At 43.3% G+C, this 24081-nt stretch overlaps 1 protein-coding gene across 2 annotated transcripts in view; it reads right to left on the bottom strand.

The window, feature by feature from the left end:
* Positions 1-24081, bottom strand: part of plxnb2a.1 (plexin b2a, tandem duplicate 1) — a 248294-nt gene that overhangs the window by 100529 nt on the left and 123684 nt on the right. For both annotated transcript variants that reach the window (XM_079494226.1, XM_079494225.1), the window contains exon 4: positions 13241-13299. The gene's annotated coding sequence lies outside the window, so the exon portion shown is untranslated. The remainder of the gene's footprint in view (positions 1-13240; positions 13300-24081) is intronic.

The following is a 24081-nucleotide window of genomic DNA, read 5'->3' as shown; positions in this document are numbered from 1 at the left end:
GCAGGCCCTTGCTGCAATCCAAGGTCAGGTAATGTACTTTTGATTGTTCGCTGTTATTTTAATATACATACGATACGGTGGATGTTGCTGTGATATTGGCTGTGTAAACTATTTATATATTTATTTTGGATACAAATTTTAGTACATGTTCAGTTGTTTATTTATGTCTGTTGAAAATCTAATAAAGTGTGGATCATAAAACAGGAAGGAATCCGGCTTGTAACCACATGATGGTTCTGCATGGGAATGTCATGATAGGCGATCACTCAGCCAAAATAGCAGATCTACAAAACATATCCGGAAACTAAAGGGTATTGGAGTATTCGGGGTTGAGTGTTGAATGTTTTGATTGTTTGAATACTTTGTCAGACATGTAAACCAGTGGTTTTCAACCCTTTTCATATCAAGGCCCATTATTTATTGGGTATTTGAGCATGATGACATTTAGCCCCTCAGACCCAAAACTTAGAATATTTTGTTGTCGTTGGACAAGATTTTGTCCACAATTCCATGCTGTATTGATGTTGGTACCATAGGAGAGAGAACAGGCAAATGTTCAATTGTGGTAGACTTCTTGTAAAATAAGTAATGCAGATGTTTAACAATAATGTAACTCTTGAGAGCGTAAAATGAAATTTGGTTTCATTTTACGTTCTCAAGAGTTAAAGATCTATAAGGGTCCATTTAGTTACCAACTCTCCATCATTTAGCTGCATGGGGACCACCTGGAACCCCCTCAAGGCCCACTGGTGGTCCCCGGACCACTGGTTGAAAACCACTGATGTAAACAAACACCACGTGACATTGGCTAAAAGCATGCCACAAAAAAGGTCCTGGGTTCCATTGTATTGCTCAATATTCATGCATGAAATTCACACGGACAATCGCACAACATATCTCTCTGTGAAAAATGAATTACTGTTGCTTGATATGTTGCTAAATAACTATACTTATATCATATTGATTATTGGCAGGATGTCACTCATTTGTAACCGGAGAATTCCTTACGCATTAACGGACAAACGTTGTCACTTTGTTCTCAGTGGCAGAGAGGCGTAGTATAGGTCATGACCTCTGACAGAGGGGGGCGCCATTGTTACCAGCGTGTAGGAAGTCAGTTAAATAGTGTTTAAAAGGCTGTTAAGTATGTCCCGAGGTCAGAGGGCACATAGTTTCTCTTTCCACAGTGTCTGGGAGGCAGTGCGAGTGTTTTCTCTGAGCCTCAGGGTCCTTGTTTGACACCGTCGTAAAGACTACCGAGTTGCAGCTTAAAGAGATATTTCACTTACATTTTATGGTCTATATAGGCTTATGTGAACACCCCCCAGACAGTTTTTAAGTTGCTCGATTCAATATTTAGATATTTCCTATACAAACCCATTGTAACTTCAAACTCCATTTTAACCATGATAGATTCATCGAAAACACCTGTCCTTGTTTCTGGTGACTGATATTGTCGTGAGGTTATTGTAAGTGAGGTGCCCGTGTTTTTTCAATTCCATCCATCCATCCATCTTCAACCGCTTATCTGTAGTCGGGTCGCGGGGGCAACAGCTCCACCAGAGTGTTCCAGACTTCCCTCTCCAGAGCAACATTAGTGACTTCCTCCTGGGGGATCCCGAGACGTTCTAAGGCCAGTGAGTCGATGTGTTTATAAAAGAATAATGATCCCGAAAAAAATCCCTCACGTATTAGAAGGACAATATCAGTCGGCAGAAACAAGGACGGGTGTTTTCGAAGGGACAATTCTGTCTGTCTACCTGTCTATAACCCGTCTGCCTGACAGATCTGTCTGTACCCGTCTATAGCCCGTCTGCCTGACAGATCTGTCTGTACCCGTCTATAGCCCGTCTGCCTGACAGATCTGTCTGTACCCGTCTATAGCCCGTCTGCCTGACAGATCTGTCTGTACTTGTCTATAGCCCGTCTGCCTGACAGATCCCCCCCCCCCCCCCCCCCCCCCCAAAATAATAGGCAAAACACTAAGATAATAATACATTACTATTTAGAAACATGCATGTCAAATAAATGTCATGGTATATTTTCTTTCTGTTTTCATCCTGGTACTGATAAATATGAAAGTAAAGTATACTAAGTTAGTTCCATTGATCCAAGTCGGAACACAATTGATTGGATTGATCTATTAAAATAAACATGGTATCCCCCTAATAGCTCTGCTTGTACACAGCTGTGGGGGATGACCTAGCTGACCTCCCTTTGACGCACACAATGCGGAAAGGTTGATCATTGCGCGCGTTCACGTGTTATGGGCCAATAGGTAAACGTGCGCAATGCATAATGCTGGCTCGAGCTGCAATACCAAATTCGGCCACCATGTATTTTTGACCTCAGAGTTTCCTCTCGGTGACGTCTCTATTATATTTATACTCTAAGGTTGGACCCCGGTGGAAAAGGGTCCTCGGTGGCCTCATGATATAATGTCCTGTCTCAAACTGGAGATGCTGCGCTTCCCAATTGCTGGCTCTGAGAAGAAATTCCAAAGACATGGGGGGGTCCGTTTAGGACATTCTACCACAACACACAAACTACACAGTGTGTGGCGTACTTTTCCAATGACTGTAACTCCAAGCACAGGCATGTGCAAAGGCTAAAATATGTAATTTATATTGCATATTATGCAGACATAGCATTCTATAGTGTATACTGTACTGTACTGTTTCATTGTGCAGATATTCTACTGTTAGACGGGTGTTGTACAGCTTACTTATGATCCTTCTAATTTGTGTTGTTCTTGCTTACTGTAGCCCATTATCTTGTGTTGTCCTTGCTTACTGTAAATCGTTCTGGATTAAGAGCGTCTGCTAAATGCCTAAATTGTAAATTGCAATTGTGAACCGCAACAAACTTGAAATGTCTATTTTATTCGCTCTGATTATTTTCATGCTTTTTCATGTATTCATTTATTTATTAAATGTTTCTCATTTAGATTTTCTTATTCTACATTTTGAGATTGTGCCTTACAACTGTCCTGGGTATAGAGGGTGGGGGGAGGGTGGGTTAGGGGAAGGAGTTTCAGTTTGTATTCTTATTTTATCTCTTTGTGATATACGGTATATTACATTTGAAGACGCTGCGTAGGCCTATACTTGGTGGTCAGATGGGTGGGCCAGGGACATGTTCAACAGGTTGAGAACCACTGATGTATAGCTAGCAGAGGGATCAGTGGTGGAGAACGTACTCAAAGTTCTTTCTACTTAAGTTCTTTCTTAAAAGAATCAATAGTTTTAATACAACTCTGTTGTATCACAAACCTTTTGAAAATAGCAGATCTACAAGCTCACAATGCAATTATGTTTCTTTCTACAATTGATGAAAATAATCCTCCTTTCAACAGTGTGTGTGTATGTGTGTGTGTGTGTGTGTGTGTGTGTGTGTGTGTGTGTGTGTGTGTGTGTGTGTGTGTGTGTGTGTGTGTGTGTGTGTGTGTGTGTGTGTGTGTGTGTGTGTGTGTGTGCGTGTGTGTGTGTGTGTGTGTGTGTGTGTGTCAGCAGGACAATGTCAGTCCCCCATGCTTCAGTGTGTTAATTATGTAAATTGGTCATTAAGAACCCCTTAAGGGAGGCAACATCACACACACACACACACACACTCTGTGCTAATGGAGTTGAAATTAAGCCAAGGCTATGACCTTCCATATGTCTCTCTCTTTCTCTCAAAGATATAAATATTACTACTAGAATGTGTAAACATGTTCCATTTTGTTACTAACTACCAATCAGTTAGTTGAGGAGTCCCTGGAAACCCCTCAAGGACCCCCGGGGACCTCCAGGGATCACCACCCGCCCCCATCTCGGTCCTGCCTGCCTGGGGTCCCTCCCCCTCTCCCCCTCCCTCCCTCCCTCTCTCTCCCCCTCCCTCCCTCCCTCTCTCTCCCCCTCCCTCCCTCCCTCCCTCTCCCTCTCCCTCTCTCTCTCTCTCTCTCTCTCTCTCCCTCCCCCTCCCCCTCCCCCCGTCCACCCACCCACGAGAGCGGTTTCTTTCATGTTCACTCCATTTATTAAATATGATGAGACCTCTTCTCCATCAGACCCCCCCTGCCCCCCGTGTGTGTGCGCGTGCGTGTGTGTGTACTGTACGTGTGTGCGTGCGTGCGTGCGTGCGTCAAGTTGTCATTTCATTCGGTAAGAACTGAGTGAGAAGTTTTTTTTATCGTCCACAGCAGAATAGCCTATTACACTCATGTTATTCATGAGATACAAGCAGGTGTACAGTCTCTAGGTCCATCAAGTGTGTGTGCGTGCGTCAGTAGAGCATGACAGACAAAAAAAACTTGCCGGCCTTTCTTTCTCTGCACCACCTCTCTCTCTCTCTCTCTCTCTCTCTCTCTTGTTATTAAAACTAATATGGCAAAACATTAATCAAGACATTTTATAGGCTGGCATTTATGTCTTTCAAATGTACACACACACGCACACACAATCTCATTAATCCGTCAATTCTCTGCACAGATTCAAGCCGGCACGTCAGGTCGACTAAATCAAACAGGATTAGATGATGGACAAGGCATATTAATCCATCCCAGAGAGACCGAGGCAGAAATCAATCACAGGGCCTAGTTATGAAAAATGATATTTACCCAGTCCCAACCAATCCAATCAGGCCTGCCGGTGTGTGTGCGTGTGCGTGTGTGTGTGTGTGTGTGTGTGTGTGTGTGTGTGTGTGTGTGTGTGTGTGTGTGTGTGTGTGTGCGTCTGCAGAGAGAGAGTCCAGCAGATGAAGACAATAAATACATTTACATGGAAATGAGGGGCACCCACTGCAATTACAGAGTCCACGTGACGTCTTACGTCGTCATTTGGTGCACTAAACAAACATTAAAATCCATAGACTTGGCTGGCAAGCGATTTACTACATAAGTGCTTTGAACATAAACGCAATCTGGGAAAAGAATCCGAGGTATAAGGGTTTTAAGATTAACGGGGGGGAACACTTTATATGTATGTTATACATTGTGAAATGGGACATTCTGCACAATGAGTACTTTCTACTTTTGGTCATTTAGGTACATTTTTATACCAATACCTTTATACTTTTACTCAAGTATTTATTCTGCATTAGCAGAATTGTTACTTTTACTTACAGTAAGTACAACATTTTAGTACTTTTTCCAACACTGAACTTGACAAAGGATCAATTGAACCAAAATGGACACGCAAAGGGCCCACAATGCATTTTCTCACTACTCGCCAACTATAAATTAGTATTTGATCTTCGGTGTGAACCGTGAACCCATCATTGTCGTGTGACCGGAAAGTCAGCACCAGTCTGAATCCCTATAGATCTAACGGTCTCGTCCCTGCGAAGGGGAGCTACAGCCGAGCACCACATTTCACCCATGACTGTTCCAGTGAGAACAACAAAACGTCAAAAAATTATCGGATCTATAAACTTCAGCTTGGTTCCTCCAACAGGCCTCTCCTCTCTGACTACAGGCGTTCCGTTTTTGAATCATCAATACATACTCCTTCAGACGGCACGGGGCGGATCGCATAGGCTTTCTGAACTACAGGTCGGAGAGTCAGGAGTTGGGACATGTTTCCGGGACAATGTGAAGTTCAGAATGACGTCAATTTGTTATGTCACCTCCCCTTTCAAAAAGAACCGTATAGGCTCCATGGACACACAGCAGCCATATTGGAAAGAAATTGGGCCTCCTCCTTACTTCCTTCACAGGTCTTAAAAATACTCATTAGCACGTGCACGTGCCTATAGTATGTGTGTTGCAGATATTTAAGGTACAGCCAAAACAGAAAAGACACTAGCACAGAGCCCTGAGGGGCTCGGCTCAACGGCATCCAGGGGTTTAAGTGGTTAGACTCCAGTCCTATCAGTAGAAAACAGCCTCTGTTATATATTGCACTCTAACTGCCTCAGCTCCACTTAAACAGCCGTCAGCCGCCATCCCTCTCTATTGTACTTTTATTATGATGCGCCCCCCCCCCCCCCCCCCCCCTCCAATCTATTCCTTTCCAGTGTAATTCCCTCAGCTCCACTCGAATAGGCTGTCAGTCATGCTGTGTGTGCGTGTGCGCGCGCACGCGTGTGTGTGTTGGTGTAATCTGCGCGGCTATCATCAAGGTTTAAGAAGAAGAGACGTCACCCCCCCCCCCCCCCCCCCCCCATCCATCCAATACTAATACAATGTGATGTGTAGAAGAATGAATCATAATCCATACGAGAGAGAGTGAGGGGGAGGGAGAGGGTTTTGGGTATGAAAAGTCTATGTATATGTGTAGAATGGCGTTTTGTGTGTGAATATCAGCATGCATCTTGTGTGTGCGTGTGTGCGCGTGTGCGTGCGCGCGGTGTCGTAATTCTCAGCGTTGTTGTGCGTGTGAGTGTTCTCCGGTTTGAATAGAGCGCTTAAGAGTCCAACAGCACACTTCACTGCCCTAATGACACACTGTGTGTGTGTGTGTGTGTGTGTGTGAGTGTGTGTGTGTGTGTGTGCGTGTGTGTGCGTGTGTGTGCGTGTGTGTGCGTGCACGCTTATGTTTCTACTTTCTATACTTGCGAGGACCAAATTGTCTCCATAAGGACAGCAGAATTTAAGAACTAGACGTTGTTCTGGCCCTCACAAGAGAATTCGTTGTTTTATGGTTCAAATGATTTGGGGAGTTCGGTTTACACGAATAGGAAAAGATTCAGGGTGGTTTTAGGGTTAGAGATTTAGAGGAGTGGTTCCCAAACAAAAGATGTTTGCCCAGGACCCAAACTACGGAAAATAGCAGATATATAAGCTCACTTTTGCGACAATTTTCACTACTTCTTAAACATTTGTTTTCTAATTTATGGGATTTCTTTGACTTTTATATAATTTTTTCATAAAATTACTGTAAAGAATTACAAAAAAATTGTTTTTATTTCATGAAAATGTTGAGAATGTTTTTTGAAAATGTTTTGAAATAATAATTCAAAACATGTCACACAGTGTGACATGCTGTGAACTTGTAGATTGGCTATTTTCAGCTTTTGGGGTTAGGGGTTAAAAAAAATATCATTGGCATTCATAAAACTGGCATTCTAAGATGTTGGTGTCCTCACAAGAATAGTAGTGTGTGTGTGTGTGTGTGTGTGTGTGTGTGTGTGTGTGTGTGTGTGTGTGTGTGTGTGTGTGTGTGTGTGTGTGTGTGTGTGTGTGTGTGTGTGCACGCACGCGTGTGCGCTGGGCACAAGAGAAAGAGACAAAAGAAAGCGGAAAGAAAAGAAAAGGAGTAAAAAAGAAAAGCGAACTGGAGCGCTGGTGAAAAGGAGAACAAGACTCCCTGGAGTTCCTTCTCCTCCTCTCCATTACTCCTTTATTTCCTCCCTCTCTTCACTCCTCCCTCCCCTCCCTGGAGTTCCTTCTCCTCCTCTCCATTACTCCTTTATTTCCTCCCTCTCTTCACTCCTCCCTCCCCTCCCTGGAGTTCCTTCTCCTCCTCTCCATTACTCCTTTATTTCCTCCCTCTCTTCACTCCTCCCTCCCCTCCCTGGAGTTCCTTCTCCTCCTCTCCATTACTCCTTTATTTCCTCCCTCTCTTCACTCCTCCCTCCCCTCCTGATCTGCACCTCTCCACAGAAATAAATCAAACTGAAAATAGGCGATATAACCGACACAACTTTGAAAGTGGTTAAACTGTCAAAGTATTCTACTTCTTTTGGCCAATTCCCGTCAGGGGTCGCCAAAGCGGATCACCTGTTTCCATCTGCGGCACAGCAATCGAGTGATTGATGTTTTATACAGTTCAGTCAGATGACTCACGAATAGATTTAACCAATGTTTATTATAGGATGAGAATACAATATAATCTTGGCGTTCGGCTCTGCTACATTTTCTCCCTGCTCGGCACAATTAAACACCATCATTAAACATTAAGAGCAGGGAGATATATATACAATAACAACCCCCCATGGGGAAAAGAAATAACAGCTGGGGTGGCGGTGGGAGCAAACATCACATAACCAGGAACCATTATGCAGAAGGAAGGCAGGAAGAAAGCATGCAGTCTAGGTGAGCTTAAATGCCCCACCCAATTGGTCAGCTGCCACATCAGCGTATGACATGTGAGCCTTGCATAACACTGAATGAGCCCCTCAAGTATATCTGACTGAACTTACTCCTCAAGCTACATATCATTATTAAGTTTGTCTTCATTTTCCTTTCAACTCGGCCACCCTGCATGGCGGATGCTGGCGGCCACCACTTTGAAAAGCTGTGGGCCGACCTGTCACAGTCAGATAAGGACAGGATTCTCTCTCTCTCTCTCTCTCTCTCTCTCTCAATGTTTGCCTCTGAGATGTAGTGATGTAGTAAAAGCAATGAAATTGTACAGTACTTGAGTAAATGTACTGAAGTTACTTTACACTTTGATCAAAAGGGATCTGTCTGTCTGTCTGTCTGTCTGTCTGCCTGCCTGCCTGCCTGTCTGCCTGTCTGCCTGTCTGTGCTGTAAAGCCAGCCAGGGATGAGGTGGACTCAGACAGACTTCACGGAGGCTTTGGCTGTGTGGAAACAGACTGAACATTTCAGTCAAACGTTTCCCAGTGGAGGATTTAGCAGCTATCTGGGCAGGCTGAACACACACACAGGATAGCATCTCGTTGGTGTCGGGCAGAAACCTCACGTATCCATATCCACAGAAGCAAAGATTTGACTTAAAAACGCTGAACTCGGTGCCGTGCTATGAGAGCCTGGCTCCAGCCCAGAATCGCTAGCCACGCCCATTAAGAAAATATGTTCTGGCGATTCAGGTCTGGTGACTCTTCCTACGGCGGCGTCAGTGTCGTTCGAAAATCCGAACGCAGCAGCTGATTGGCCATCAGCCCCGTCACTCGACATCGTCAGACAACAAACATTGCTGCCCCCACTGCGGTGACTCACGACCGTATCAATCTGGCTATTAAATCGGCGTATGATAAATAGTTTTTTTTACAGAAACGACTCCTCATGCATAGAAGGAAGCATGAGGTCAGTCCGCTGCCTCCCCAGGTTGGTGTGTAGCGCGCAGGATTACATTAGATAATTGACACTGGGTGAAAAAATGGGTTACAAAATTGTGGGATAAAACATTTAAAAAAAAGAAACATTTCCTGAAAAGTACGAGTTCTGGATATACGAGGTTTCCGCTCGACAGCGGCATTATCCCCTCCTTATTAACCTCCCAGGGGGGGTAAATTCAGGCTGTTTTCACAGCAAAGAGCAAGAAAGTGCACGACGGTAAATACAGCCATAAACCATACATCAGTAGATACAGCAACGCCTGCTTGCAGACAAGCATTAGCTCGCCGTTGGGTAGAGACCTTGTATCTCCATATTCCGCCATTGAAATTCTTCACCAATAATGACATGCCCGGAAAAGGGAGGCAAAAGGTTGAAACAGTCTGGTTTTATGAATATGTAAGCAGTGAGAAGTATGAACAGCAGCTTGTTAAATAATAACTACACTGCGTCCACTGCAACACAAACGTTCCCCGAAAAGTGACGCTTTTTTGGACATACAAGGATTCCACCCGACAGGGACGATATGCTCCACGTATCCTGGCTCACAGACACACCCACACAATAACCATTCAACAATAAAACCATTGTAAAAAGCGGAGAGGCTTTGCAATGAAGTACAGCTATACAGCAAATTGGGAGTCATTCGAAGTGTACTATACTATACCCACCATGCACCAGCTATTATGGAAGATGCCTGCTGTCACTTTTGAGGCATTTGTGAGTCTGGAATTAACGGAGGTATGGGGGGGTGGGGGGGGGGGTATATTGCAGAATGCACATGAAATAATGTCTGAGAAGAACTGACAACACTGTTCTCAAACACAAGTGTGCTGCTGTGGAATCTGAAATCACCACCAAAGCGATGGACGACAACGTACTACACCAATTGAATTTAACCACCAACCTCTTGGAGTTGGATTATATGCCTGATTTATAAGTTGCCAGTGATACTTTCGGCTTTAGGGCCCCAGGAAGAATAGCCATGCTTTTGCAAGTGCTAATGGGGGATCCATAATAAAGTAAAGTAAAGGGTTGGGATTATAAATGCTGAATTAAAATAAATAAATAAATGGTGTCCTAATGTTGATGTCCTCACAAGTATAGTAATACTTTAGTAAAACTATGACCACCTTACCTCCTCAGTTCATCGTTTTGAACGTTCGGGCTACCAACTTCAACTGATAACTTTCTCATGTTAAAATATAGATATGCATCATCATCACCCATTTTGGGCGGGAACCCGGTGTTTTAAGCATTATGTTATACTTAGATAGATCTACAAGCTCATAGCGCAGCACCGAGTGCCGCGCTACGAGCTTGTAGATCTGCTATTTTTGAGAAATCGTGAAAATGTGGCGCAAATCTTTGAATATATATTTCTTTCAGAGCGAACGTTTTTAACTCAAATCTTTGCTTCTGGGAGGAGGTCCCTGGAACAACATATTTTCAGATGGGGGTCCACGGCCAAATACAAATAATACAAATGAAAAAGGTTGAGAACCACTGACATAGAAACATAGGTTTTTCAGAAAACTGTCAGGATTAGAAGACATTTGTAGAATCGTCCTCAGGTCTAAATGGGTTAAACTGTACTACTGTAACTACTGTAGGTTAATTTATTTCCTTGTATCCTATAAATTCAGTGGATAGATTTTTACTTTGACAGCATCACGTTTAGACTGATGCTATAGGTTCCTGGCTCGCCTGTGATCCTATAGTTTACTGAGGCACCACACTGTGCTCGCTTGCTGTGATCCTATAGTTTACTGAGGTACCACACTGTGCTCGCCTGTGATCCTATAGTTTACTGAGGCACCACACTGTGCTCACCTGTGATCCTATAGTTTACTGAGGCACCACACTGTGCTCGCCTGTGATCCTATAGTTTACTGAGGCACCACACTGGGCTCGCCTGTGATCCTATAGTTTACTGAGGCACCACACTGTGCTCGCCTGTGATCCTATAGTTTACTGAGGCACCACACTGGGCTCGCCTGTGATCCTATAGTTTACTGAGGCACCACACTGTGCTCGCCTGTGATCCTATAGTTTACTGAGGCACCACACTGTGCTCACCTGTGATCCTATAGTTTACTGAGGCACCACACTGTGCTCGCCTGTGATCCTATAGTTTACTGAGGCACCACACTGTGCTCGCCTGTGATCCTATAGTTTACTGAGGCACCACACTGTCACTGCATTAATGAATGTATGCGTTTACCTTGATTACTATAATTACATTACATTACATTACAGTCATTTAGCAGACGCTTTTATCCAAAGCGACTTACAATAAGTGTATTCAACATAGGTAGGGAACAAAAACTACTAATCACCAGAAGTCTTTAGTGCATTTTCTGCAAAAACAAGCAACCAAGAGTATACCTAGCGCTAAGGTAAAAGTGCAATATATCAGCTACCTATTTCCTTAAACAGATGAGACAAAATAGCTAAATCAAATGAGCATGAGCTAAAACAATTAAGTATATTATTTTGTATTGACCTTTGTTAAATCAGGGAAGACCATTGAGAGAGCGTGCTCTCTTTTGCAAGGACGCCCTGAGTACAGTCATGATCACAACGTACAAAAAACAACAAACACCACAATTTTAAATAAGATGCAATATAGCGAGCAATATAAAAAAGATATATATAATGCAAATACACAAGGGCTACACAAGGTAGGCCCAGTAGTGCCATTTAAATGTCTCTATAGAGACCAGTTTGTCCAGTTTCAGTGAGTCCTGGAGTTTATTCCATTCATCTGGGGCATAAAAGATGAGAGCAGTCTTTCCTTGTTCACTGATCAGTCGTGGAGTGTGAAGTGTAATGTGTGTCTGTGTACTGAGATTACAGCACTTTGGTTCAGCACCGTTGTTGCACTGTTGTAAATGTGCTTTATAAAATAAAGTGGATTGGACTGTGATCGCGTTAGATATCGCGTCCAAGTCAAGTCAATCTGGATAAGAGCTTCTGCTACACGACTCGATTGTAAATGTAAATTGATAATGTTCACTACAGTATGTGCACACTGCACACACACATACAGTACTGTAATATCCCATGGTGTGAGTAGTTTACAGATAATAAGATAATAAGCTGGCATATAAGCAACGGAAAATATCTTTGGATCATTCTCTCTCTCCCTGTAGAGTTGGTGTGTGTGTGTGTGTGTGTGTGTGTGTGTGTGTGTGTGTGTGTGTGTGTGTGTGTGTGTGTGTGTGTGTGTGTGTGTGTGTGTGTGTGTGTGTGTGTGTGTGTGTGTGTGTGTGTGTTGGGGGGGGTATGGGGGTATCTGTGAATACAATGAAATAATAATAGTATAATATCAATATGAACATTATTGGTAACTTATAATATAAAATATGATGAGATATTATGTAGGCTTATTTGTCTTGAGATTTGGTTTGAACCTTCGCTGTGCCGTATAGATTTAGAAGCTCTGTTCCGTGGAAGCGAATTCACAATTTTCACATTCCATTTGAAACTAACTTGATTCAAAACAAAGGTTCTGCAGTACATGAAGGGCGTACACGAACAAACACAGGGAGATGGAGAGAAAGGAAGTCGACTTTTCTCAAACGTGTGTGTGCTCTCATACAGAACGTTGTTTGTGTAATAAATGCATCCACGTCAGTTCAGTTCCCAGACTTGTGGTTTACAGTTTATTGTGCGACGGACAAACAGAAGGGTTAGGAGGGGTGGGTGAGCGCAGGTGTGTCCATGCAACAGGTGGGTTCCAGATGCATGGAAGCGCGCACGCACACACACACACACACCCCTTTCGTTGTTTGCCCAGACGATTATGTCTGTCTACCTCCTCAACTCCAGCCAATCACCGTCCAGTTATGAGTCAATGGCAGTGAAAGCCGTTAGCCGCCCAAAACACATGTGGGTGTGTCCTTGTCTGTGTGTGTGTGTGTGTCTTGTGTGTGTGTGTGTGTGTGTGTGTGTGTGTGTGTGTGTGTGTGTGTGTGTGTGTGTGTGTGTGTGTGTGTGTGTGTGTGTGCACGTGTGTGTGTCTGTGTGGGAAAGAGACAGAGCGTTTCACCGCAACATTTACTTTGCATAAACGCCCCTTAATGGAAATGTACAACAATTCTCTACAGAATACCATAGAGCAGCTAATTAGATTTATTCCTCATGGGTGAGGAGAAGAGAAGAGAAGAGAAGAGAAGAGAAGAGAAGAGACGAGACGAGACGAGAAGAGAAGAGAAGAGACGAGACGAGACTTACTGTTCAGTGTTTAGGCCTGGCTTCTGATGACATTCACTGCTTCACTGGTCTGTCCTCACCTGAACAATCGGAGAAACACAGATTACAACAATTTAATTATTTAATATGTTTTTTATAAAAAACATTATATGTTTATATAAATGTTTCTATGTCAGTCGCTTGTAGATCTGCTATTTTTCAATAGCTAAAGTATAACATAATGCTTAAAACACCAAAAGGGGTTCCCATCCTGAATGGGATATTATGTTTTTTATGTTTATATAAAACGTTTATTTTGTTTTGAGAAGAGAAGATGAACATGATTGGGCATTAATGATAATATAAACGGATGACGGAAGCAATCGCAGGACAAACTGATGAGAGAAGAGGAGAGCTAAAGTAAACAGGAAGAGCTGAGAGACAAAACAGAACAAAGTGATACCACAGTTATTTCCGCTGTCACGTTGTCAGTGGCTGAGGGCCACTGTTGATGTCGTCGACTAAAACTAGGACGAAAGACGTTCGTTCACTACCTTTTTTCACAGACGAAAACCAAATGAAAACTAAATAAAAAAGAATCTACGATGTCTAAAACTAAGACTAAATATATTGACAATTTTGTCAACAAATAAAAACTAGACTCAAATGTTAGGGAGGGACTATAGTGGAGAACAGACCCAGTAGAACTAAAAGATAACTCATTTTATATTTGGTTGCGCTCGGGTGTTGCGCTCTGAAAATAGCAGATCTACAAGCTTGTAAATCAGCTATTTTCAGCATGCAACAAAGTGTAAAATCAGTCATTAAGATGCCAAGGCCCGCCAAAATACATCAAAACTAAAACTAGACTAACCCAAAAACATTTCGGATGACAACAATATGAGTATAACTAAATAAAATTGTATTCAAAAGACTAAATCAAGATTTGCCGTCTAAGTCGACACTGCTGAGGGCCATTTGTAATGAGTGCAATTATGTCCTGATAACTGCACTCCAAAGATCAAGCAGCCTGTTTAGCAATGACCACCATCCGCAGGTGTTACAAACATGGTGTTATTTTCTGCTTCAGCAGCATAATATGAATAATTAAAACATGGGACAGTATCAATGTAATAATAGACTCAAGGTCGTGTTATACAGTGAGATATCAGCTCTGCTTGGGCTTTGGCCTGCTGCCTAAAGTACAGTATGAGCGCATCGCACACCATGGTGCCAGTATCTCGCGGTACAGGCGCACTCCTTCATATGTACAAGTACTGCTTTTTAAAAAAAACACTTAAAGCTGCCTGGTAACAGGGGGGCAGTGAAGCCAATAGTGTCTGAAGCCAGTAGGAAATCCTGACTTCGTGAAAGTTCATATAATGGCCTGTTGTGGCGTTGGGCCCAAAAAAACCCATAGCTCCATAGAGGTCCATGTATTTGGGCCCAACTTGATTCGGAACCGGGTCTGTTTCAGACCCGGTTCCGAGATCACGGATCCGGAGCCGGTTCCACGGTCCCACTGTTCTGGAAGAATGCTGTGAATGTCCACAATGGCTCTGTGACTGTGACCGGAGCGAGCGAGTCAGCGAGACAGCCTAGCGTAGCGATAGTCATATACTAATATCACTGCGTCGCATGGATAATCTGCCTGGAGCAATAATATGCATTGCAAAGGCAGATAAAGTGCAATACATGTGATGCCATAGTTTTCTGCAAAGGTGGTTTGAACTTGCACGTCCACAACAAGGAAACATCTCAAAACTCAATAAAGTTTAATCCATAGGCACATGCCAGTTTAATAGATCCCCAGGTGTGATGCAGGGTCTTCAACTCTCCCTCCACTGTCCTACGCCGGCCCAGGACAGACTGAAGTGGAGATCCTTTGTTGCTGCCCTACATGCCAGCCGGCAGTAAGTAAGTAAACATGCAAGTTTAAAGCCGTGCCCGCAGGTCTACCACGGCCGGCAGGGGAGGAGGATGAAGACGTGCCGAGTCTGCAGCTGGTTCACTTTCCCCAGGCTAGTAACATTAGAAAATAGACAAACTACTAAGTAATCCAGAGCTTTTTATTAGGTTTATTGTAAGTTCTGCTGTTTATGGTGTTCATAAACAGAATGCCAATGACTCGACATCTGTCTGATATTTTATTAATAACGTCAACTATATTCAGCCATAAATCAAACAAAGTCAATTTGTCTGCACTTAGTTACAAGTTAAAATGCAACTCAACTGCTTTTAAATTGGCTCTAAATTCATTACGTGACTGTTGAGAGCCCAGCCTTTAGGTGCATATATCTGCATGCTTTAAATGATTGATTACTTTATAAACAGTTTGCAGAAAGCACAGAAACGTACAGTTCAATACAAGCTCTGAAGAGGATTTGTAACTGGTGTCCTTTATATTAAATTAATCTGAACATTAAGACACAAATATACAGTACAAATTACAATAATTATATTGTTGTGGTGGCTGTTGGTGGACTGTGGTGAAGTTGAAATAATAGTGCAATTACAATAAAGCAGCTTTGTATGATTGAATGTTGTTGAATGAGTTTTATTCTTTTACCGACGGACCGGATGTTATCCCGGATGTGGCTATAGCAGCTAAATGTAGCCAAAACACTCTAGAGCCGATCGACAACAACGGGAGGTAAATCTACCGCGAATAGCGACAGGACCGCAGTGGGCCGTCTAAGACATGATCTTTTCTTAGAATTGGACGGGATGATTTAGATCAAGAGATATTAACGTTTTAAGATTTTCGGTCTCGTCGGCAAAAAGGGGGGGAACATTTTCGATGACGTCCCACTGTTACGCAACATCGAATGTTGCGCAACAGGCGCTCCCAGGCTGTGGAGCGATGCGATCGGTTTTGATATCAATAACCTCCGTCTTTTTGATAAAACTTCGTCCTGGGCACTGGGTGTTACTAATTGAAAGGACGGTGAACTTCGTCCTGGGCGATTGGGGTGTTAAATGCTGCAATTTGTAAAAATGGCAAAATATGACTCCTAACGTCGTTGAAGTGGGACTCATAAAATGTCCTGGGACTCATCTAAAAGACCATCCCTGCATCCCGGGACTCATTACATTGAAAACCTATTCATCACTGAGGTCGGCAGGTCTGCTACTGGTTGACAGGGGGTATTGTGTCCTGAGACGCACACACACACACATCTTGACAGAATAATTGTTTTCTCTCATTAAATCCTCCCAGATGCTTCTGAAGAATACATTAATACCATTATGCGGAAATAAACACACAGATAAATCGAAGAGCAGAATTCACCATCTACTGGAAACCCAAGAGCCATTTGCCGCACACGCACGCACGCACGCACGCACGCACGCACGCACGCACGCACGCACGCACGCACGCACGCACGCACGCACACACACACACACACAGTACCAATACACTCACTCGTGAGACAAGGGTGCATGACATGACACAAACATTTTTGCAGAATGTTAGCTGAATGTTCACCTACTTTTGCCGTATGTTCACTTACTATGACATGCAGAGAATAGCGATGCTACGGTTCATGGCATGCATTTAGCAAGCATATGCGCACAATATGCAAAATATTGACAAAGTGGTTAAATACAATTTTGAGGTATTTGACATTTTCAAATAACTTTTATGCTTTTGAAAATTTGAAATTATACATTCTGCACAATGAGTAGCCTACCTTCTACTTTTCGTACTTTTTGATGCCAACACTTTTGTACTTTTACTCAAGTACATTTTGAATTCCAGACTTTTACTTGTAATTGAGTACTTCTACAGATCATTGCAGTAGTGATACTTTTATTGAAGTAAAATATGTGGGAACTTTTTCCACCACTGGTAACTGTGGAGCGGAGCATGTGCGCGCGCATGCACACATGCGCACACACACACACGCACACACACACACACACACACACACACACACACACACACACACACACACACACACACACACACACACACACACACACACACACACACACACACACACACACACACACACACACACACACACACACACACACACACACACACACACACACACACACACACACACACACACACACGATACTGGTGGGGACATACAGTATTTGGCCCTCACAAGTATAGTAGCACAGTACAAACACACACTACACTACACTACACTACACACTATGAAAGGCAGGACTAAAGGAGGGGTTTTATTGATTAGCGAGGCAGTGAGTTGATTGATGATTGGGCGCTCGTCCCCTGAGAGGTGCGCTTGTTTTAATCTACAAAGACACACACACACACACACACACACACACACACACACACACACACACACAGCCCTGTGGGAGCTCTCAGGAGTTTGAACAGAGCAGTCACATTTAATTAAACAGGACGTCACGCAGGGGAATGAGCTGTGTGCACTGTAATATACACACCTGTGCCACGTACGTGCACACAAACACACAGGTAGACATACACGCACAAACAAATACAACCATGAAAGAGAGACACACTCACTCTCTCACACAAAGCGTGCACGCACACACACACACGCACATGCACGCGCACACACACACAAAATGATCCACGCACGTGCACACACGGTGATGAGACATATCACACAAAACTCACACACTACTGAATCAAAAGTTGCACGCTTATCTTGCAAAAAGCTTCCAGCCAGATGCGTGCGTGCACTCTCAGAATAAGCGTTAATTGAATTAAGGTTCATTATTGTACTGTGTAGAGCTCAACAGATAATCCCTCTGTCTTTCCCCACTCTCTCTCTCTCTCTCTCTCTACCTCCTGTCTCACTCTCTGTATGTCTCTCTCTCTCTACCTCCTGTCTCACTCTCTGTATGTCTCTCTCTCTCTCTACCTCCTGTCTCACTCTCTGTATGTCTCTCTCTCTCTACCTCCTGTCTCACTCTCTGTATGTCTCTCTCTCTCTACCTCCTGTCTCACTCTCTGTATGTCTCTCTCTCTCTACCTCCTGTCTCACTCTCTGTATGTCTCTCTCTCTCTCTACCTCCTGTCTCACTCTCTGTATGTCTCTCTCTCTCTCTACCTCCTGTCTCACTCTCTGTATGTCTCTCTCTCTCTACCTCCTGTCTCACTCTCTGTATGTCTCTCTCTCCATCTCTCTCTCTCTGTGGATGGGAACCAGATGTGATCAGCCGTGTTCCTGAACCTCAATTTTCTAGACCATGACTGTGGACACACACGCAGCCACGCAGCCACGCAGCCACGCACGCACGCACGCACGCACGCACGCACGCACACGCTGGTAGGGTAGTTTGCCAAGAGACAGAAATAAAAGGGGGAAAGTGTCTATGTGTGTGTGTGTGTGCGCGCGTGCTCGTACACATTTGTCATTTTAACAATGAGCCAGTTTAGACCCTGTGGCCTTCCTACCATATGCAGAATACATTAAACCTTCACTTGTAGCTGTGAAGCAGAACAGAGGGAGAGAGAAGTACAGAGAGAGAGAGAGAAAGAAAGACAAATAAAGAGAGAATGAGAATGAGAGAAACAGATAAAGTAGATGATTGAAGCTAGCCGTTAAAGCCATTAGTGAAGTAGTGAGCAGGTTTATAAAACATTATATATAGGCCTATAGCTGAGCATGTTGACTTCCTCCATACTGCAGTGTTATGGACAGGCAGCAAATCACCAGCTCTCTATACACCCCACACATGTGACATTGAACCACTTGCACCATAGTGTCCCTCATCAAGAATAGGCCTGTCGCAATTATTTCATATAATCGACTCAACCAATCGCATTGCGATGCGTTGTGAACTTCTAGATCTGCTATTTCCAGTATTAATGGGGTTTTTTTTAACTACAAGTACTTAAATGTCAGTATTTCTGACAAATTTCTGTTATTTGGCCCAGTGCAACTTCAAAGCCTAAAAGGCAAACGGAAATTTATTTTTTCATTCAGAATTTGTATTCGTTACAGTGTCTTAGTGTTTGATGAAAAACAAAACAATTGAATTGTTAATTGCAAATATTTGTGTGACAATTAATCATCATGCAAAATGTCCTAAACATGGTAACATGACAGCCCTAATCAAGAAGGAGCACAACGTGGACTTTATACACTGTTGCTAGCCAGTCAAGTGTCTTTCTCTCAAACTGGAAGAAAAAACTCCGGTAGAGAGAGAAGAGAAGAGGGATAATGGTTAAATAAGAAGGTCTGCTTGAAACAAAAGCAACAGCGGGTCAAAGTCAAAGCCCAGAATGTGTGGGGACTGGGCAGGGAGCACAGTGGCAGTGAGAATGTCTGGGGACTGGGCAGGGAGCACAGTGGCAGTGAGAATGTCTGGGGACTGGGCAGGGAGCACAGTGGCAGTCAGAATGTGTGGGGACTGGGCAGGGAGCACAGTGGCAGTCAGCCTTTGGAGTGGCGTTGACAGCAGAACTTCAACCCTAAACCCCCCGTAGAGTAAGAGTGATTGACTGACAGCAATGACTCCGTGCGTGCTTTGTGCTCCAATGCTGCAGGTGTGAAGTTGTGGCACAATCTTTCTTCTATGAGCTTATGAAGGCCACCTTACACTATAATTTTTAGATTTTAACAATCAAATAAATCAATGGCTGTGATAGATAGACCACAGGATAGCTGCCATCCCACCAGATGGCCAGCAGATGGGGTCGTTTCCCGTGCCAGCCATATTTGTAATACAAAGCGGATGTTTACATGAGTTTGAACCGGAAGTGAAAGTCGGCACAGTAGTGGAATTGGGCCTGTCTATCCGAGCAATCGTTTTTTTTATCATAACTAAGTCAATCTAAGCTCTAATCAAGCGCTGAATATCGCATTTTTGGCAGATTATGAGCCATAATGCATATAAAGACGGCTTGTGCACGTGCACGGTTGTGCGCACAGCATTTTTGGCTGTTTTTACGTGATCGCAGCCTGGCGCGAGCAAAAAATGCTACAACATGCTAAATTCGATGCGAATCAATCGCCGATTAACGTGGATTAAACAAAACTCGCCTTTATGGCTATGGCATGCTGGACAGAGTAAAGGTAAGCTCGTCTTTACGCATATGGCACGGAAATTGTTAAATGCTATTCTAAACGTTGTTGTACAACAGCATCACGCAAATATAGCATTGCACCATATAGTAAGCACCAGTGTACTGAAGTTAGCAGTGTACTGTAGTTAGTTCCAGCTCTATTTAGCAGTTTACTGTAGTTAGTTCCAGCTCTAGTTAGCAGTTTACTGTAGTTAGTTCCAGCTCTATTTAGCAGTTTACTGTAGTTAGTTCCAGCTCTAGTTAGCAGTGTACTGTAGTTAGTTCCAGCTCTAGTTAGCAGTTTACTGTAGTTAGTTCCAGCTCTAGTTAGCAGTTTACTGTAGTTAGTTCCATCTCTAGTTAGCAGTGTACTGTAGTTAGTTCCATCTCTAGTTAGCAGTGTACTGTAGTTAGTTCCAGCTCTAGTTAGCAGTTTACTGTAGTTAGTTCCAGCTCTATTTAGCAGTTTACTGTAGTTAGTTCCAGCTCTAGTTAGCAGTTTACTGTAGTTAGTTCCAGCTCTATTTAGCAGTGTACTGTAGTTAGTTCCAGCTCTAGTTAGCAGTGTACTGTAGTTAGTTCCATCTCTAGTTAGCAGTGTACTGTAGTTAGTTCCATCTCTAGTTAGCAGTTTACTGTAGTTAGTTCCAGCTCTAGTTAGCAGTTTACTGTAGTTAGTTCCAGCTCTAGTTAGCAGTGTACTGTAGTTAGTTCCATCTCTAGTTAGCAGTTTACTGTAGTTAGTTCCAGCTCTAGTTAGCAGTGTACTGTAGTTAGTTCCATCTCTAGTTAGCAGTTTACTGTAGTTAGTTCCAGCTCTATTTAGCAGTGTACTGTAGTTAGTTCCAGCTCTAGTTAGCAGTTTACTGTAGTTAGTTCCAGCTCTATTTAGCAGTTTACTGTAGTTAGTTCCATCTCTAGTTAGCAGTGTACTGTAGTTAGTTCCAGCTCTAGTTAGCAGTGTACTGTAGTTAGTTCCATCTCTAGTTAGCAGTTTACTGTAGTTAGTTCCAGCTCTAGTTAGCAGTGTACTGTAGTTAGTTCCATCTCTAGTTAGCAGTTTACTGTAGTTAGTTCCAGCTCTAGTTAGCAGTGTACTGTAGTTAGTTCCATCTCTAGTTAGCAGTTTACTGTAGTTAGTTCCAGCTCTATTTAGCAGTGTACTGTAGTTAGTTCCAGCTCTAGTTAGCAGTGTACTGTAGTTAGTTCCATCTCTAGTTAGCAGTGTACTGTAGTTAGTTCCAGCTCTATTTAGCAGTGTACTGTAGTTAGTTCCATCTCTAGTTAGCAGTGTACTGTAGTTAGTTCCAGCTCTAGTTAGCAGTGTACTGTAGTTAGTTCCATCTCTAGTTAGCAGTGTACTGTAGTTAGTTCCAGCTCTAGTTAGCAGTTTACTGTAGTTAGTTCCAGCTCTAGTTAGCAGTTTACTGTAGTTAGTTCCAGCTCTAGTTAGCAGTGTACTGTAGTTAGTTCCAGCTCTAGTTAGCAGTTTACTGTAGTTAGTTCCAGCTCTATTTAGCAGTGTACTGTAGTTAGTTCCAGCTCTAGTTAGCAGTGTACTGTAGTTAGTTCCAGCTCTAGTTAGCAGTGTACTGTAGTTAGTTCCATCTCTAGTTAGCAGTGTACTGTAGTTAGTTCCATCTCTAGTTAGCAGTGTACTGTAGTTAGTTCCATCTCTAGTTAGCAGTGTACTGTAGTTAGTTCCATCTCTAGTTAGCAGTGTACTGTAGTTAGTTCCATCTCTAGTTAGCAGTTTACTGTAGTTAGTTCCAGCTCTAGTTAGCAGTGTACTGTAGTTAGTTCCATCTCTAGTTAGCAGTGTACTGTAGTTAGTTCCAGCTCTAGTTAGCAGTGTACTGTAGTTAGTTCCATCTCTAGTTAGCAGTGTACTGTAGTTAGTTCCATCTCTAGTTAGCAGTGTACTGTAGTTAGTTCCAGCTCTAGTTAGCAGTGTACTGTAGTTAGTTCCATCTCTAGTTAGCAGTGTACTGTAGTTAGTTCCATCTCTAGTTAGCAGTGTACTGTAGTTAGTTCCATCTCTAGTTAGCAGTGTACTGTAGTTAGTTCCATCTCTAGTTAGCAGTTTACTGTAGTTAGTTCCATCTCTAGTTAGCAGTGTACTGTAGTTAGTTCCATCTCTAGTTAGCAGTGTACTGTAGTTAGTTCCAGCTCTAGTTAGCAGTGTACTGTAGTTAGTTCCATCTCTAGTTAGCAGTTTACTGTAGTTAGTTCCATCTCTAGTTAGCAGTGTACTGTAGTTAGTTCCATCTCTAGTTAGCAGTTTACTGTAGTTAGTTCCAGCTCTAGTTAGCAGTTTACTGTAGTTAGTTCCATCTCTAGTTAGCAGTTTACTGTAGTTAGTTCCATCTCTAGTTAGCAGTTTACTGTAGTTAGTTCCATCTCTAGTTAGCAGTTTACTGTAGTTAGTTCCAGCTCTAGTTAGCAGTGTACTGTAGTTAGTTCCAGCTCTAGTTAGCAGTTTACTGTAGTTAGTTCCATCTCTAGTTAGCAGTTTACTGTAGTTAGTTCCATCTCTAGTTAGCAGTGTACTGTAGTTAGTTCCAGCTCTAGTTAGCACAGTGTAGTTGGTTCCAGAACAGAGAGCTAGGCTACATGTGGGTCCAGGCTGTTAGCATTGTGAGCCAGGCAGCAGTGAGTTGGAGCACTACAATGCATTCCACACGGCAATGAGAACCCCACAGTGTACTGGCAGGCAGGCAGGCGCGCACACGCACGCACACACACGCACGCACACACACACACACACACACAGACACACACACACACACACACACACACACACACAGACACACACACACACACACAGTACCGCCACAGTCTACTGGCACACAAGAAAAGAAAAAGTACTAAACCACACATGAACATGCACTCATCTGTAACCTGCTTCGTTAGACCAATACACATCAATAGAGCACGCGCGCACGCAACATACACACGCAACACACACACGCACACAGTGAGCCAAGAGAGTTTTTAGGCAACAAGGCCTCTTGGTTCTTTCTAAAGTCAGTGACAGCCAAGACCTCTTTGGGCCCATTGCTTTAATATATCATTTACATACATTTACATACACAAACACTAACACACATAGTGTACACATACACACAAACACACCCACACACTGGCACTAGAAGTGCTCTAACTTCATCTACCTCGCATGCGCACGCACACACACACGACCACAATGCCACTTGGCAAAGGATTAAAGACAGATCAAAGACCTTCATCAACTCAACTCTAAGTATCTCTCTCTCTCTCTCCGTCTGTATCTAGCACATTTTCTTTCTCCAAGTCTGTCCTCCTTTCCTTTCCTTCTTCTTCCTCTCAGTTCAGTCTAATTAGTGTTCTTCTTTCTCCCTATAGCTTTATCATTTTCTCTCTCTTTGTTCTCTCCATTCATCCGTTCGCCCATCTCTCTCTCTCCATCTCTTCCATATCATAACAGTGTGTATTGTGAAGCTCGTGAAGGGAACATAATGGCACAGACGGACACACACAGAGAGCTGGCACACCATGAGAGAACTTCAGTCTGTGTCGGTCTGTGTGTGCGCGTGCGTGCGTGCGTGCGTGCGTGCGTGCGCATGCGTTGAGGGAAGTGAATGGAACTTATGGAAGCCAGTCAAACCAACATGCATATCACAACCTTCACACACAAATCTGGGACACTGGCCAGACACAACAGTCAACACACACACACACACACACAGACCCTTTCCACACAAGAACGGCTCGGGCTGTTAACCGCACAAGTGTGTACCCGGCATTAAAGATTCGAGCGTCCACATTGCGGTTATGTTAATTATGCATGTAGTCCAGACGAGAGTGGTAGCACTCCGGATATGGG

The sequence above is a fragment of the Electrona antarctica genome, assembly GCF_951216825.1.
Source record: "Electrona antarctica genome assembly, chromosome: 23".
NCBI classification, from domain to species: domain Eukaryota; kingdom Metazoa; phylum Chordata; class Actinopteri; order Myctophiformes; family Myctophidae; genus Electrona; species Electrona antarctica.
This window is presented reverse-complemented; position numbering and strand designations above follow the sequence as displayed.